The sequence below is a fragment of the Kogia breviceps genome, chromosome 11 (assembly GCF_026419965.1).
Source record: "Kogia breviceps isolate mKogBre1 chromosome 11, mKogBre1 haplotype 1, whole genome shotgun sequence".
NCBI classification, from domain to species: domain Eukaryota; kingdom Metazoa; phylum Chordata; class Mammalia; order Artiodactyla; family Physeteridae; genus Kogia; species Kogia breviceps.
The window spans coordinates 53,599,469-53,613,086 of NC_081320.1; the positions used below are offsets into that span (position 1 = coordinate 53,599,469).

At 40.2% G+C, this 13,618-nt stretch overlaps 1 long non-coding RNA gene across 1 annotated transcript in view; it reads left to right on the top strand.

Moving 5' to 3' along the window:
* Positions 1-13,618, top strand: part of LOC136792086 (uncharacterized) — a 332,264-nt gene that overhangs the window by 109,556 nt on the left and 209,090 nt on the right. The window lies entirely within an intron of this gene.

Genomic DNA, 13,618 nt, shown 5'->3' on the forward strand with positions numbered 1-13,618 from the left:
CTCCAGGTTTTACTCCAGTGCCTCAATTGTAGGATGTGCTCAAATAAATGTATGTTGAATAAATGAAGGCATAAATGTCAGTGACTTATTATGTGACCTTGAACAAGTCACTTATCTTATTTGGGACACTATTTTCTTCATGAGTAGCATGAGAACACTGAATTAAAATGACATGAAGGTGGTTTACAGTTTTAAAGTTATAAGAGTTTATTTTTATATGTTTGTTAACATGCAAGAAATGTAATAGCAATTTTAAAGTAGCTATGAGTGAGTTATACATTTCTATTATTTTTTGCGGTATGCGGGCCTCTCACTGTTGTGGCCTCTCCCGTTGCGGAGCACAGGCTCCGGACGCGCAGGCCTAGTGGCCATGGCTCACGGGCTTAGTTGCTCCGCGGCATGTGGGATCTTCCCGGACCAGGGCACGAACCCGTGTCTCCTGCATCGGCAGGCGGATTCTCAACCACTGCGCCACCAGGGAAGCCCTACATTTCTATTTTTGATGTGAGCTTATACCTTTAAAAAGTTTGTAATCTTTGTTTACATCTGGATCAGTACTCTCTACCTCATGATAAATATCTTTCTAATGCAGTCAATGAATGGTCACCATTAATGCCCGAGATCAAGAGTAGTTTGCACCCTGACAGTGTGGGGATTTGTTGGCTTTGTGGACATATGAAAGAAACTGCAAGAAATATGTTTTTCTTGAATAATTTGGGTCCAATCTAAAAGAGAACAAAATGGCTCAGCAGGAAATGCATTTTCATTCTTTATCCAGGTTAATGAAATAGTTGCTTGAATGTACTGGACTAAAGATGGGAGGGCTTCCCTTGTGGCGCAGTGGTTGAGAGTCTGCCTGCCAATGCAGGGGACACGGGTTCGTGCCCCCATCTGGGAAGATCCCACATGCCGCGGAGCGGCTGGGCCCATGAGCCATGGCCGCTGAGCCTGCGCGTCCAGAGCCTGTGCTCCACAACGGGAGAGGCCCATGTACCACAAAAAAACAAACAAAACAAAACAAAACAAAACAAAAAAATAAAGATGGGAGCTGGTCAATATTTCTCAACTACTTTGAACCTTTGGAAGTTGAACCGTCAATATTTATATGGTGGCTAAGTCTTAGGTCTTTAATTTCACTTCTATGAGAAAATGTAGTGTATTTCACTGAGTGTACAGATTATCCATGTGAGGAAGCAGTTGAGCTGAGGTAGTGCTGATGGCAAAGAGAAGCAGCAAGGTATTTGAGCATAAAATATGCAGGGAAGAAATTTTTGAGCTTCTTGTTCTTAGTTTTTGGATGATCCCAAAGTAAGAAATGCACATAATCTACTGTCACAGAGAGCCAGTTTGGGGGAACCATAATGCAACAGACATAGACACCGCATTTCCTCCCCAGAGAACCTGAGAAAAGGTCAAAGCCTTATACTGGGAGAATGATCCAATTAAATACCAATATGAAGCCAGCATGCTATATGCCCCAAAAACAAAGCTAGCTATGCATTCTTATCAGTGTCTCTTTGAAGACACCTTCAAGCTTGACCCTGTAGTCATTGTCTTTGCTCCTCCTGATTCAGAAATATAACCAACTTTCCAAGTTTTTTGTCCTTAACTTTTTATTTTCTTTTTTACCATTTTCTGTCTTACTGTGCTTATGGGTTTTTTTTGTTTTGTTTTTTTTTTTGGGCGGTACGCAGGCCTCTCACTGTTGTGGCCTCTCCCGTTGCGGAGCACAGGCTCCGGACGCGCAGGCTCAGCAGCCATGGCTCACGGGCCCAGCCGCTCCGCGGCATGTGGGATCCTCCCGGACCGGGGCACAAACCCGTGTCCCCCACATCGGCAGGCAGACTCCCAACCATTGCGCCACCAGGGAAGCCCTGTGCTTATGTTTTAACATATCTGCTGTGTGGTATTGTGGTACTGGAATTAAACACTCTACATCTAGGATTATTTTTCCAATTTACTGCCTTCTGGGGCAAGAATTTATTCCGTAGACTTCCTGCCAATCTGCAGTTGCTAGTAAATGATATACTGGTTTAAAATTTGGATACTTTAGATGGGGAAAGAAAATCACAAAAGAAAAATGATTTTGATCTGAGACTGAAATTCAGACAAAAGACTGATGGTGGTGTTTGAGTAGACAGTGTATCAGCATGTCTCTATGTTAGGTAGAAGTACCAACTTACAGCAAGCCGGAGAGAACTCAAGAACAAAATAAAACTAGGCCTACCTCTGCTTATTCAAATACCACCCACAACTTTCTAGGAGAAGAACATATGCAGAGCATATTTGAAAACATTATAAGGCGTGCATAAAGTACAATATTAGTCAATTTTATATGCTCAGTTGCATGAAATCTGTGTGTTTAAAAAATATAATAATTTGCATTTCATGGCTTTTGATAACCTCAGGAGTGCACTTGAAATTCAGCACATGCCCACAGCACCTCCCAGCTCACCCCATTTTTAACTGAAGACCAATGGTTTCTATTAAGGGATCAGGCAGGGCCTCTGACAAGCCAGTCAATAACTATGTGAGGTTACTTCATTAATGCTATAATGGTTGATAGAGTGAGAGGCAAAAAACAGGTTCCTGACAGCAGCAAATGAAAATGATAGAGATTCCTGAAGCAATGCGCCTTTCCTTTGTCATTGTCTTTTGCTTCGCTTATTCAAAATGTGGCATTTATGTATTCAGTCTTGATGAATGTTGCAGGCTTTAAGTACTTTTTCCATCTCTAATGCAGTGCCGATTGCACATTGTTCTCTCTCTCTCTCCGTCTCTCCCTCTCTCCCTCTCCCTCTCCCTCTTTCCCTCTCCATCTCCCTCCTCATCTCCCTCTCTCTCTCTTTTTTTTTCCTATAACCTCTGCTGTCAAGGCACCGCAGGCTGAAGGGTTGCAGGCACTGGCTAAATAGCTTTTGTGCTATAAATGGTGAAGGTGATGGGACAATGCACCGTAAGCGCTGGCTGGGTCATAAAGCAGAGAGAGTGGTGGGAGCCGGTGCAGCTAAAATGGTGCAAGTCCCCCTGACCCTGCCCTTTTCTTTCCTTTATTTGGGAATCAAGTGGAAATCCCCAAGGAAAGTAAAGACATCACTGTGGAGTTCAGACAGGGATGCAAATGGGAGAAGAAAGCTCCCTGCAGGTGAATCAAGAAGACAAGTTGCATGACCATGTTCAGAACTGTGCATAGATCTGGGGAGGGTATAGTGACCTGAATGTCTAGCTTCTCAAGGCTGGTTTTTTCCCAGTTTCTAAGTGCCCTGATGGGCTGTGTTCTGATCCTTGAGGGGACCATGTACTCTGTTTGGATGAGAAGAAATACAAGGTGACAGGTCTCTGGCATCAAGGAGAGGGAGCTTTAGTGCAGCCAGAGTGGGAGGTACAGGCATTTCCCTTATGCTGCTGGGTGCCTCCTTTGAGGAAGGTCATAGTCAGGCTAAGAATAGACACACAGGGAAGCCAGAGTTTAGAGCTTCTTGGTGCCCATTCTGATGTGGTTTTTTGGGCACAAACAGGCCAGATTTACAATAGCCCCTTGCACATTTGGGGGCTTGAGAACTGTGAGCCATTTTGGAGGGAGAAATGTAAAAATCAACTGATAAATACATATATCTGCATTTCAACAGCCTTCACCATGGAATTGATCTGCTTTGTGGGGTGCTTGGCTTTAGCTGGCAGAATATCAGAACAACACCAACATGGTCAGGGACAAGGAAGGCAGGAATGAGAAATGTGATGGCCTCATATAACTTGGGTGGCAGGACATAGCTTCAAATTGCCACCATGTGTTTTCAGAACTGACTCAAATTCTTTGTGAAGGAGACTGTACCCAAATATAAACCAACCAACCAACCAACCCGCTGTTAGATGCAAAATTGTAATCTGGATGTACAGGTGACTACTTGGTCAGAAGCACCTTAGCAGAAAGGACTGACCATTATTTTTCTGTGGTTCCATCACAGAATGTGGTGGTGCTCTTCTATCTTTGTTTATTACAGAGGGTCAGAGCAGTAGTTCCTGCATAATTGAATATTGAGCTGTCCTGAACTACATAGTATTTTGTTCTGAGTAGCCTCCGTTACTTTGGTAATTACAAAATTCTGTATTCATTGTACCTTTTTCCCCCATTGGTCTTTACCAACTACTTACATGGTAGATTTTATTCTCTCTTTTTGGTAAATGCTATGGGCTGAGTTGTGCTGTCACCCATATTCATATGTTGAAGTTCTAACCCCTAGTACCTCAGAATATGACTGTATTTAAAGACAGGGTCTTTAAAGAGGTAATTAAGATAAATTAAAGTAATACAGGAAGAGAAAATTAAGACATAGACAGGTATAGACTGAAGACCATGGGAAGACATGGGGAGAAGATGGCCATGTACAAGTCAAGGAGAAAGGCCTCAGAAGAAACAAACCCTGCTGATAACTTGACCTCAGACTTCTAGCCTCCAGAATTGTGAGAAAATAAATTTCTGTTGTTTAAGCCACCAGTCCCCTATCATCTGTCCCCAGTGATCAGCATTTTAATGAAATAAGTGCGTTCTCTCAACCTGTGTTTTTGATTTTTACTTATAAGTTAGGGATCTATAAATAATATGTACAATTGTGTAGTTTGAAAAGTTCACATACATAAAATACTTCATATTGTTGTGATGTTCCATAACCTGCTTTATTTCACTCTGCATTATAGTGTTAACATGTTTTGATAAATATAGAAATAATCTGTTCATTTTATCTGCTGCATAGTACTCCATTGTATAATTATACCACCATTCATTTATCCTTTCCCCTTCTGAAAGAATTTGGATTATTTCTATTTTTTTAGAGTAATGAACAGTACTGCCATGAATATTCTTACAGGTGTTTTCTGGAGCACAGTATGGGAAATCTTTAAGCCATATTCTCAGGATAGGAATTAACTGGGCCATAGCATATTTTCAACCTAACTATGTATTTTCAAATTGCTTGTCCAAATAATTATAACAGCTTCTCCTCCCAGCAACAGAATATGAACATTCCCATTTTTCCATAACCTTACCAACACTTAGTATTGTCTGGATTTGTAATTTTCTTCTAGTCTGACAGGAGTGAATGGTGTCTCATGGTTGTTTGGAGTACCTTCCTAACAGGCTATTATTTATAGAGCCCTTATCAAATACCAGGTTCTATACTATTTGTTTTAGATCTTATTTAATCTTTACAACCCTTGTATGAAGTTGGCGTGGTTACTATCACCTGTATTTTGCAGAGAAGGAAACTGAAGTTTAGCATGATTAAGTAACTTGCTTAAGGCCAGACGACTACCAAGTGATTAAACAAGGATTAGAATTTATCTGATTCCAAAGCCTGTTGCATTAGTTTGGATTTCCTCAAAAGCAAACCCTGAGATAAAGGACTTGGATGCAGGTAGTTTATTTGGGACCTGATCCCAGGAAGCACACATGAGATTTTAGGGCAAGTCAGAAAAGGTTAGGGGAGTCAGTACAGGGTATAGTAATAAGCAGATTGCCACTGTGGGGAATTGGGGCTCCATCTTTCTGGGGATCCTTTGAGGGTTGGTACACCTTAGAATGATCTCATCTAGTCATGAAGAACCTAAGGGTATTCCTTCTCTAACTCCCATTTCTCATTGATTGGGTTTGGGGCTGCTCTGCCTAAGGTCTGATCAAGTTCCCCCAGACCAGAGAGAGCCCTCAGTCAGAGAAGCAGTGAGATGTAGGTCCTTGAGAATATCCACCACGGCTGCAGGGAAACACAGTGGTGGGCCTCATGTATGGGGAATGGCTTCAGTGCCCACTCTGTCTCCAGCTACACTGCCACCTGCTAAAGCAGGAGAAATCTCTGCATCAGCTTCTCCCTCTCATGACCTAAGGAGAAGCAACCACATTTTAATCTCTGTACTGTGGGGTTCATTTATAATTGATGAGGCTTTTCCTACTGAAGTGGATGTACAGTTTTTTTTTGTTTGTTTTTTTGTTTTTTTGTGGGGTTTTTTTTGCGGTACGCGGGCCTCTCACTGTTGTGGCCTCTCCCGTTGCGGAGCACAGGCTCCGGACGCGCAGGCTCAGCGGCCATGGCTCACGGGCCCAGCCGCTCCGTGGCATGTGGGATCTTCCCGGGGCATGAACCCGTGTCCACTGCATTGGCAGGCGGACTCTCACCCACTGCGCCACCAGGGAAGCCCTGGATGTACAGTTTTACACTTCACCAAAATCGTCTAACTTGCTATGTGATTGATTTGGGGGGGGGGGTCACATTTATTCTTTCTTGGTTTTAATTACTTTGTATGTGATAACAAGGCTCACCGGGTACTTCTGATAAAGTGGGGAAAATGTCAATTTCCTCACTTCTTTCTTGTGGAAATATACAAAATAAAACTCATCTCTAACTCTGGAGTGGTTCCTGTAATTATCAGGATGCATTTTTCACTCTACAAAAGCTTCAGTAATGTCATGGATATAAAACTGGCCCATAAATAAAAATTTCACCAGAAATCTGACTGGAAACAATGAAAACAAGGCAATGTGTTTAAAAGAAATAATAATAGTCACTTAGATTTGTATAGTTCTTTGGGGTTTCAAAGCATTTTCATGTTATTTCACCAGGACTGCCTAACAAGAAAGTAATGTGTGCTGAGATCTCATTATTCCTTCTTACAGATATAAAAACAAATGCTTAGGATGGTTAAAAAAAAAAAAAAAAAAGCCTTTGCCAGGGTAACTTAGTGAATTGGCGACCATGGTTGAACTTGAGCTCTGGACTGCTAAAACCCAATCCTTTGCTGTTCACCCACATCAGTTTTTCAATATGCAGTTTATAGACAACCTGCATAAAATTGCTGGGTTTATTTTTTAAATGGCCAAGTCCTAGTCCTTACCTCAGAGGACAGGTGTCTGTTCCAATCGCCTGGATACCCATTTGCAAAGGTGAAAGACATTTTAGTGAACACGTGTGTTGACCCCTGGATGTCATGATGATCATGATATCCTCACCACCCCTAGAGATTGTCTGGGGAGCATAGAAGCCACCCACGATCTACTCCCCAGGCTCAGGCAGTGTCTTCACACAACCAGACGACCGTGATTTTCACAGCAAAATGTTTTTGTGCCCACGCATATAGTGGTGTGGTCATCATGTCGATGTGAAGAGGCCAGAATTTCTCCAGGAGAAAGAACATATTTGTGGTCATCCTTTCCTTGCCAATAATATTTTTAAACAAAACAGATTTACCCCCAGACATACAGACAGGCTGATTCATGCAATCTGGATAACCTTTTACTTTTTTCTTCTCTCTCTCTTAAAAAATTAACAAATGAGCCCAAACAGCATGTCAAAGAATGACTTATCGTGGCATTGACGAAGCGTCGCTTAAGCGAGTTTTAAATACTTCCTGTAAATCTTCTAGTGTTTTAAGAGGCCAAACTGTTCAGTTTTATTTTCTCTGCCTATCAGAACTCCACTGTGGTTAACATGTTCTCTAAAACCTTTTGGGGGTAGCCTGAACTGAGTTCTGCACCATCGAAATGAACCAGAGATGAGATACTCATCATACTCCGTTGATTTCCAGGATTATTGCCAGAGGCTGTGGCAGCTGTCCAGTTGAGAGATGATTGGGGTTTAGACATTGAGGAGGCAGTGGGGGGGTCAGAAGGAATTTGATCCCTATACATTTTGGAAGTAGAGCCAACAGGATTTCCTGATGGATTGAGTGTGAGGCAGAAGAGAAAAGGAAGGTCAAGGATGACTCCCAAGTTTTCTCCCTGAGCCACTGAAATGATGAAACTGCAGTACACTGAGATGGAAGAGGCCATGGATGATGCAAGTTTCGTGAGTAAGATCAGTTTGAGACGCTTTATGTTTGAGACAGCTCTTTGACATCCAGATGGAGACGTCAGTAAGCTCTTGGATATATGAGTCTGGACTTTGGGAGACAAGTCTGGACTGAAGATATAAATTGGGGAAATCATCAGCATAGAATTCAAATTGAAAGCTGTAGGACTACAACTCACTGAGAGAGTGAGTTGTAGAATGAAAAGAAGAACCAGGACTAAACCCTGGGGTACTTAGTAGAGGTCAGGAAGACCAGCCAGCCACATTGACTTGGAAGAAACAAACAGTGAGATGTGTGGTATTTTGAATGTCAAGGAATAATGGATATTGAGGCAGAACAAATGACTTCCTGTCAAATTCTGCCAATAAGTGACCACTGGATTTAGTAACACGGAAGTCATAGGTGACCTTTCAAGAGTAGCCTCTATGGATGAGAGAGGCAAAAGCCAGCTTGGAATGTGCTGAAGAGATGAGAGAGGAGAGGAACTGGTGCCTGCATTAACTTGCTCCCTATTTAACATCTCACTTGCACCATTAACTCCAGAGGGTTGCCTCTCTGTCGTGCTAGTCCAGCATCTTGGGCACATGGTCCTAAGACCACGAATTTAACCCATTGGATAGAATGCCAACAACCTGCAAAGGACTCAAAATGACCAGTTTTCACCAGCCTGACAACTTGTAGCCAGCATCTAGAAGTGCTTCCCTCTGTTGTGGGGAAGATGATTATAATTGGTCCCAAAATAGCCTATTCGGCACCCAGCACAGTGCCTCATACATAGTAAGTATTTAATAGCTTTTTTGTGGTCTGAATGGATTTGTAAGAGAATGAATGTGCTTGGGTATATTTGGAGCAAATTATCTATGTTTGGTCAATTTTCTTTTTCAAATAAAAGATCTACAAATGATTGCTAGCAAAAATAAATAAATAAAGCCAGGGTGGGAAAAAAAAAAACAAAAAACCTGTTTGAGGCAAACACATTGTGTCCTGAAAGATCTATTCTGTCCTGCCAGCAGTCTCATTGGCTGTGATTTGTATATTAAGAAGATTTTAATTGCTCAGGTAAGTGCCTGCACCTGCTAAGACATTGTGTATTAGAGCACTTTATTCTAATCTTTTACAATACAGGGCACACTTCACCCATAAAATTATTCTCTGCACAATTATCACTCCGTTTTGCTGAGGTAGAAAGTGCAGCTTAACACTTTGGGTTTCACGCATTATTATTAAAATCATGGCAATTAGGATCATTGGGTAAAGCTTGTGCAGTTCCTGCTGAATTGCCCCCGTCCTTTCTGCTCCTCTTTTGCTTGCACCAATGAGCAGGATTTGAGTGAGTTTGTAGTTATCTGCAAGCGCCGGGGCTGGATTGTTTTCAACCCAAAAGGTGTTATAAACTCCCGGCAGAGGTTTTCTGCTGGGGCTCAGGGAACATGTGAGCTAGCTGGTTTTCTTCTTTATTTTATAGATAGATAGATAGATAGATAGATAGATAGATAGATTTCTGATTAGAAAAGAATTGCAAAAGGAAAATTAAAAATAATTACATGTAGAAAGTATTGGAAAGTTTAGAAAATACAGGGAAAAGCACACAAAAATTCATAATCAATCATTGTTGATGTGATTTTGATATGCTTTCTTCTAGTTTATATATAAATATAGAAATACCTAAAGCACAAACACACACTCTCACACATCCCCAGAAGCGCACAATTTCAGGTTGGAATAGAAGCAAAAGAGTGGTTCCTTTTTTCTATTCCTAAGATAAACTACAGCAGAGGTTGGCAAACTACAGCCTGCAGGCTATCCTGCCTGTTATCATAAATAAAGTTTTATTGAACACAGGCATGCCCCTTTGTTTATGTATCATCTATGGCTGCTTTCATGCTACAACAGTAGGTGGAGATGAGCAGTTGCAAAGGAGACCGTATGGCTCACAAAGCCTAAAATGTGTACTATTGGTCCTTAATGGAAAAATGTCTGTTGACCCTGAATTACTACGGCAACATTTTGACACATACCTCGCCCTGACAACGAGGTGCCTTGTTGCTGATGTTGCTACAATGTCACTTCAGTGATTGCATTATCAGTTTCTTTGGTGGCAGCACTTAGATACTGTGTCTTAGTTGTGGTGTGATTTGACCCAGCTCATCTATATTACATACCCACTTTAGGGTGATGTCTCATTTCTTTACCCATTTTTTACCCCAGTTTCCTGAGGCTTCTTAGTGCCCTGACTGCTTTGCTCCCAGTAGTGTTAATCTGGGGGTGATACCAGACCCTGCCTTCTCCTTTCCCTAGAACATCAATTATCCAACTTCAGTGTGCCTTAATATGCACCCCTAAATATCCTGAGTCAGTGGGTCTGGGATGGAGTGTGGGAATCTGTATTTCAAACAAACATCCCTTGGCAATTCTGATGTAGGTGGTTTATGCAACCTAATTTGGAAAATATTGCCTGAGGCTATTTCTCTTCTCACCACCTGCCCTACCAAACTTATCTGCACTCCCTTCCAACCATGTAGGGTTTTGATCTTGGTTAGGAATTGAAAAATTCATTAGGAGTTAGAAGGTTAACATGTAGTCATTTCTAGGCAGTATGCTTTCATTCCATTATGCTTTCCGGGAGGCAAAGCCTTAACTGAGAGAAGTAGTTTCTCTGAAAATTTCAAATCAGTGGTGTGTCAACATAGGAGAAGTCTAGACAAGTGGGTCTTTAGATGTCCCTTAAGTATGATCGTGAAATTTGTACTTGGGCCAACCCCATTGAACACTGACTGTTTAATAAGTGCTATATAAATTTGTGAGCTGTCCTAGATACTAAGCAAACAATACAAAGCAGTGAGTTGAAACATAAGGCAAATCTTCGGTCAGAAGTAGTTAATATTCCTCTTACTTTCTGTGGTTCATTTCATCCATTAGCTTCTATTTCTCAACAATGACACCCTCAAAACCTTTTTGGACACAATACAGACTCTGTCTGTGTGAACACTGATTTGTAGTTATAACAGTGTTATTTGGATTACTAATGGAATAACTTTTTTTTTTTTAACAAAGGCCTAAATAAGTTTCCTGTTTGAAAGTTTCATTTCTGTGCGTTGACTGCAAGTGTTAAATGAAATGGTTTCTTTTCTTCTCTAACTCATGAACATGTCCTTAATATCTATTATAGATTTGTAAGGACTCTAAGTCCTCAGGTTAATATGTCATTTTCACCATTCCTCTTTCCTTAGGCAGCATAGCCTTGAAAGCAGTCATTTGAACAATTACTATTTTTTGAGAACCTGAGTATAGCCAGTACTGGCTTAGGCATAATGGGGGAATACAAATGTGCCACAAAGTATAGTTTCAGTTCTAGAATTGCTTATAATATGATTAGTAAGAAAGATAATTAGGTAACTTACAATTGGGGCACAATTCAGGGCATAGAATTAGACATTAGACCCTTGGTGTTCAATGTTTTAACCTTAATCATTCAAATAATAAATATTTATTGAACACTTACTAGGAGTAGGTACTATACTAGTAGTGAACAAGAGAGGCAAAGTGTAAGTTCCCTTGCCTTTATATTCTAGTGAAGATGACAGAAAATAAACAATAGTATGGGAGTCATAAATGCTCAGGAGCACAAGCATAAAGCAGAAAAAGGGGTCAGAGAATGTGCCTTTAGGGGTTAGAGGAAGGGATGGCGGTCAGTCTATTTGTAAGCTACTCTAAAGGCTCAAAAATGGAATCTCATGAACTTTGAGATCAGTGCTTAGATCCTAGCCTTGAATGCTCCTAACTCAGCATCTCAAGGCTGCTGTGTTGTTCTGGAATCCTCTTCAAGCAGGCAGAAATTGTAATCAAGATAAAAATCCTTATTTCTTTATAAAACGTATTCTTAAAAAGAAGGTGTAATTCAATGACATAAAGACATATGGAAATTTATAAATATAAGTACATATCTCAGTTCTGGGAGAAAGGTCTGGAGGCTTTTCTGGCCAGATTTTTGCATGTTTTGCTCCTTATTGTCTGATCTCAGCTCCTGAGGGAGGTCTTTCCTGACCACCCACCTAAATCATTCCCATCACCACATACCTGATGCCACTTAATATTTTTTCACAGCACTTACAACTAATTGATATATATATATGTGTATATATATATATATATATACCTGATAATTGATATCTTTCTTACTAGAAAGTCCCCAAGAAAGTAAGGAACTTGTTTGTTTTGGCCCTGGCATAAAGTAAGTTCTCAAAACACATTTGTTGAATGAAAGAAGACTGCCAAGAGTTAGCTATGTCCAACCACAGGCAAGAAAGAGAAAAATCTTCCCAACCTTAAAAAAAATTATCTCAATCTAATTTAAGATTCTAGTTCACTTTTTTAAAAAAGAATAAGTAACTTATTTTAATTGCAGTAATTCACTAATTTGGAATAATCCCAAATAGAACACTTCTTATTAGTGACATTTTAAAATTATCTAGTTAGTTTCCAGACAGAAAATATATTTTCATTTTATCAGCCCATTGTAGAAAAAGCTGTATTTAGGCAAAATTCCCCATTTTCCTAAAAACTAATGTGCTTGCATCTTTTTTCCACTTAAATGTACCTTGCAAATGATTGTTTCCCTTTAAGGAACCCAATTGTATGTATATCATTTGAAACAATTGTTTTTCTATACTACGAAATAATTGAAGCAAATGGAGAAGTATACAGAATGATATAATATGCATGTGTGTGCTCACCAACCAGCTTTGTCAATTCTTAACATTTTTCCATATTTGTTTCATATCTATATTTTAGATAAATAAGCATTTCAAATACAGTTGAAACCCCTTGAATAATTCTTTTTTCTCATTCCATTCTCCCCTTCCCTGAGGTCATAATGATCGTGATTTGGTATTTAATCTCTCCATGCTTGTTTTTTTTTTTTTATAAGTTTATACATATATGTGATTTCATAAGTGTGATATAGTTGTATATGTTATTATATAAATATTATACTACGTGTATTACTCGGCAACTTGTGTTTTTACTCAGCGTGGTAATTTGATATTTTTCCATTTTGAAACATTTTGATAAGCTACTCTGTGCAGTGTCCCATTTACCATATGATGCCATACTGGGTATGTGTGCCAGTTTATACTCCCACCGTAGTAAATATACGAAAGCTGTCAGTTCACGTTCTCACTAATAATTAGTATTACTGGATTTTCTTTTCATCTTTGCCCTTCTGATGGGTAAAAATTGTTTCATTGTTGTTTTGCCATGCATGTTTCTAATCGATAGTACAGTAGAACATCATTTTTTAGGTTTACTGGACTTTTAGATTTGCCTTCTGTCATTGCCTGTTCATATCTTTTGCCCATTTTTCTTTAGGTGATTTATCTTTGTTTTTTAAAAAGTTGATTCATAAAGGTTCTTTGAATTCTATCTACCAAAAATTTTTGGTTACTTGTCAAGTGCCATTATGCAGTCTGTGGTTTATCTTTTTGTTTGTTTGTTTGTTTGCGTTATGTGGGCCTCTCACTGCCGTGGCCTCTCCCGTTGCGGACGCACAGGCTCAGCGTCCATGGCTCACGGGCGCAGCCGCTCCATGGCACGTGGGATCTTCCCGGACCGGGGCACGAACCCGTGTCCTCTGCATCAGCAGGCAGACTCCCAACCACTGCGCCACCAGGGATGCCCTATTCACATATAATATTAAACTGGGATCCAACTTTTTTTGTTTCCATACAGATACATAGTTTTTCCCTACCATCTATTGAATAACTCATTCTCTCCCCACTGATTG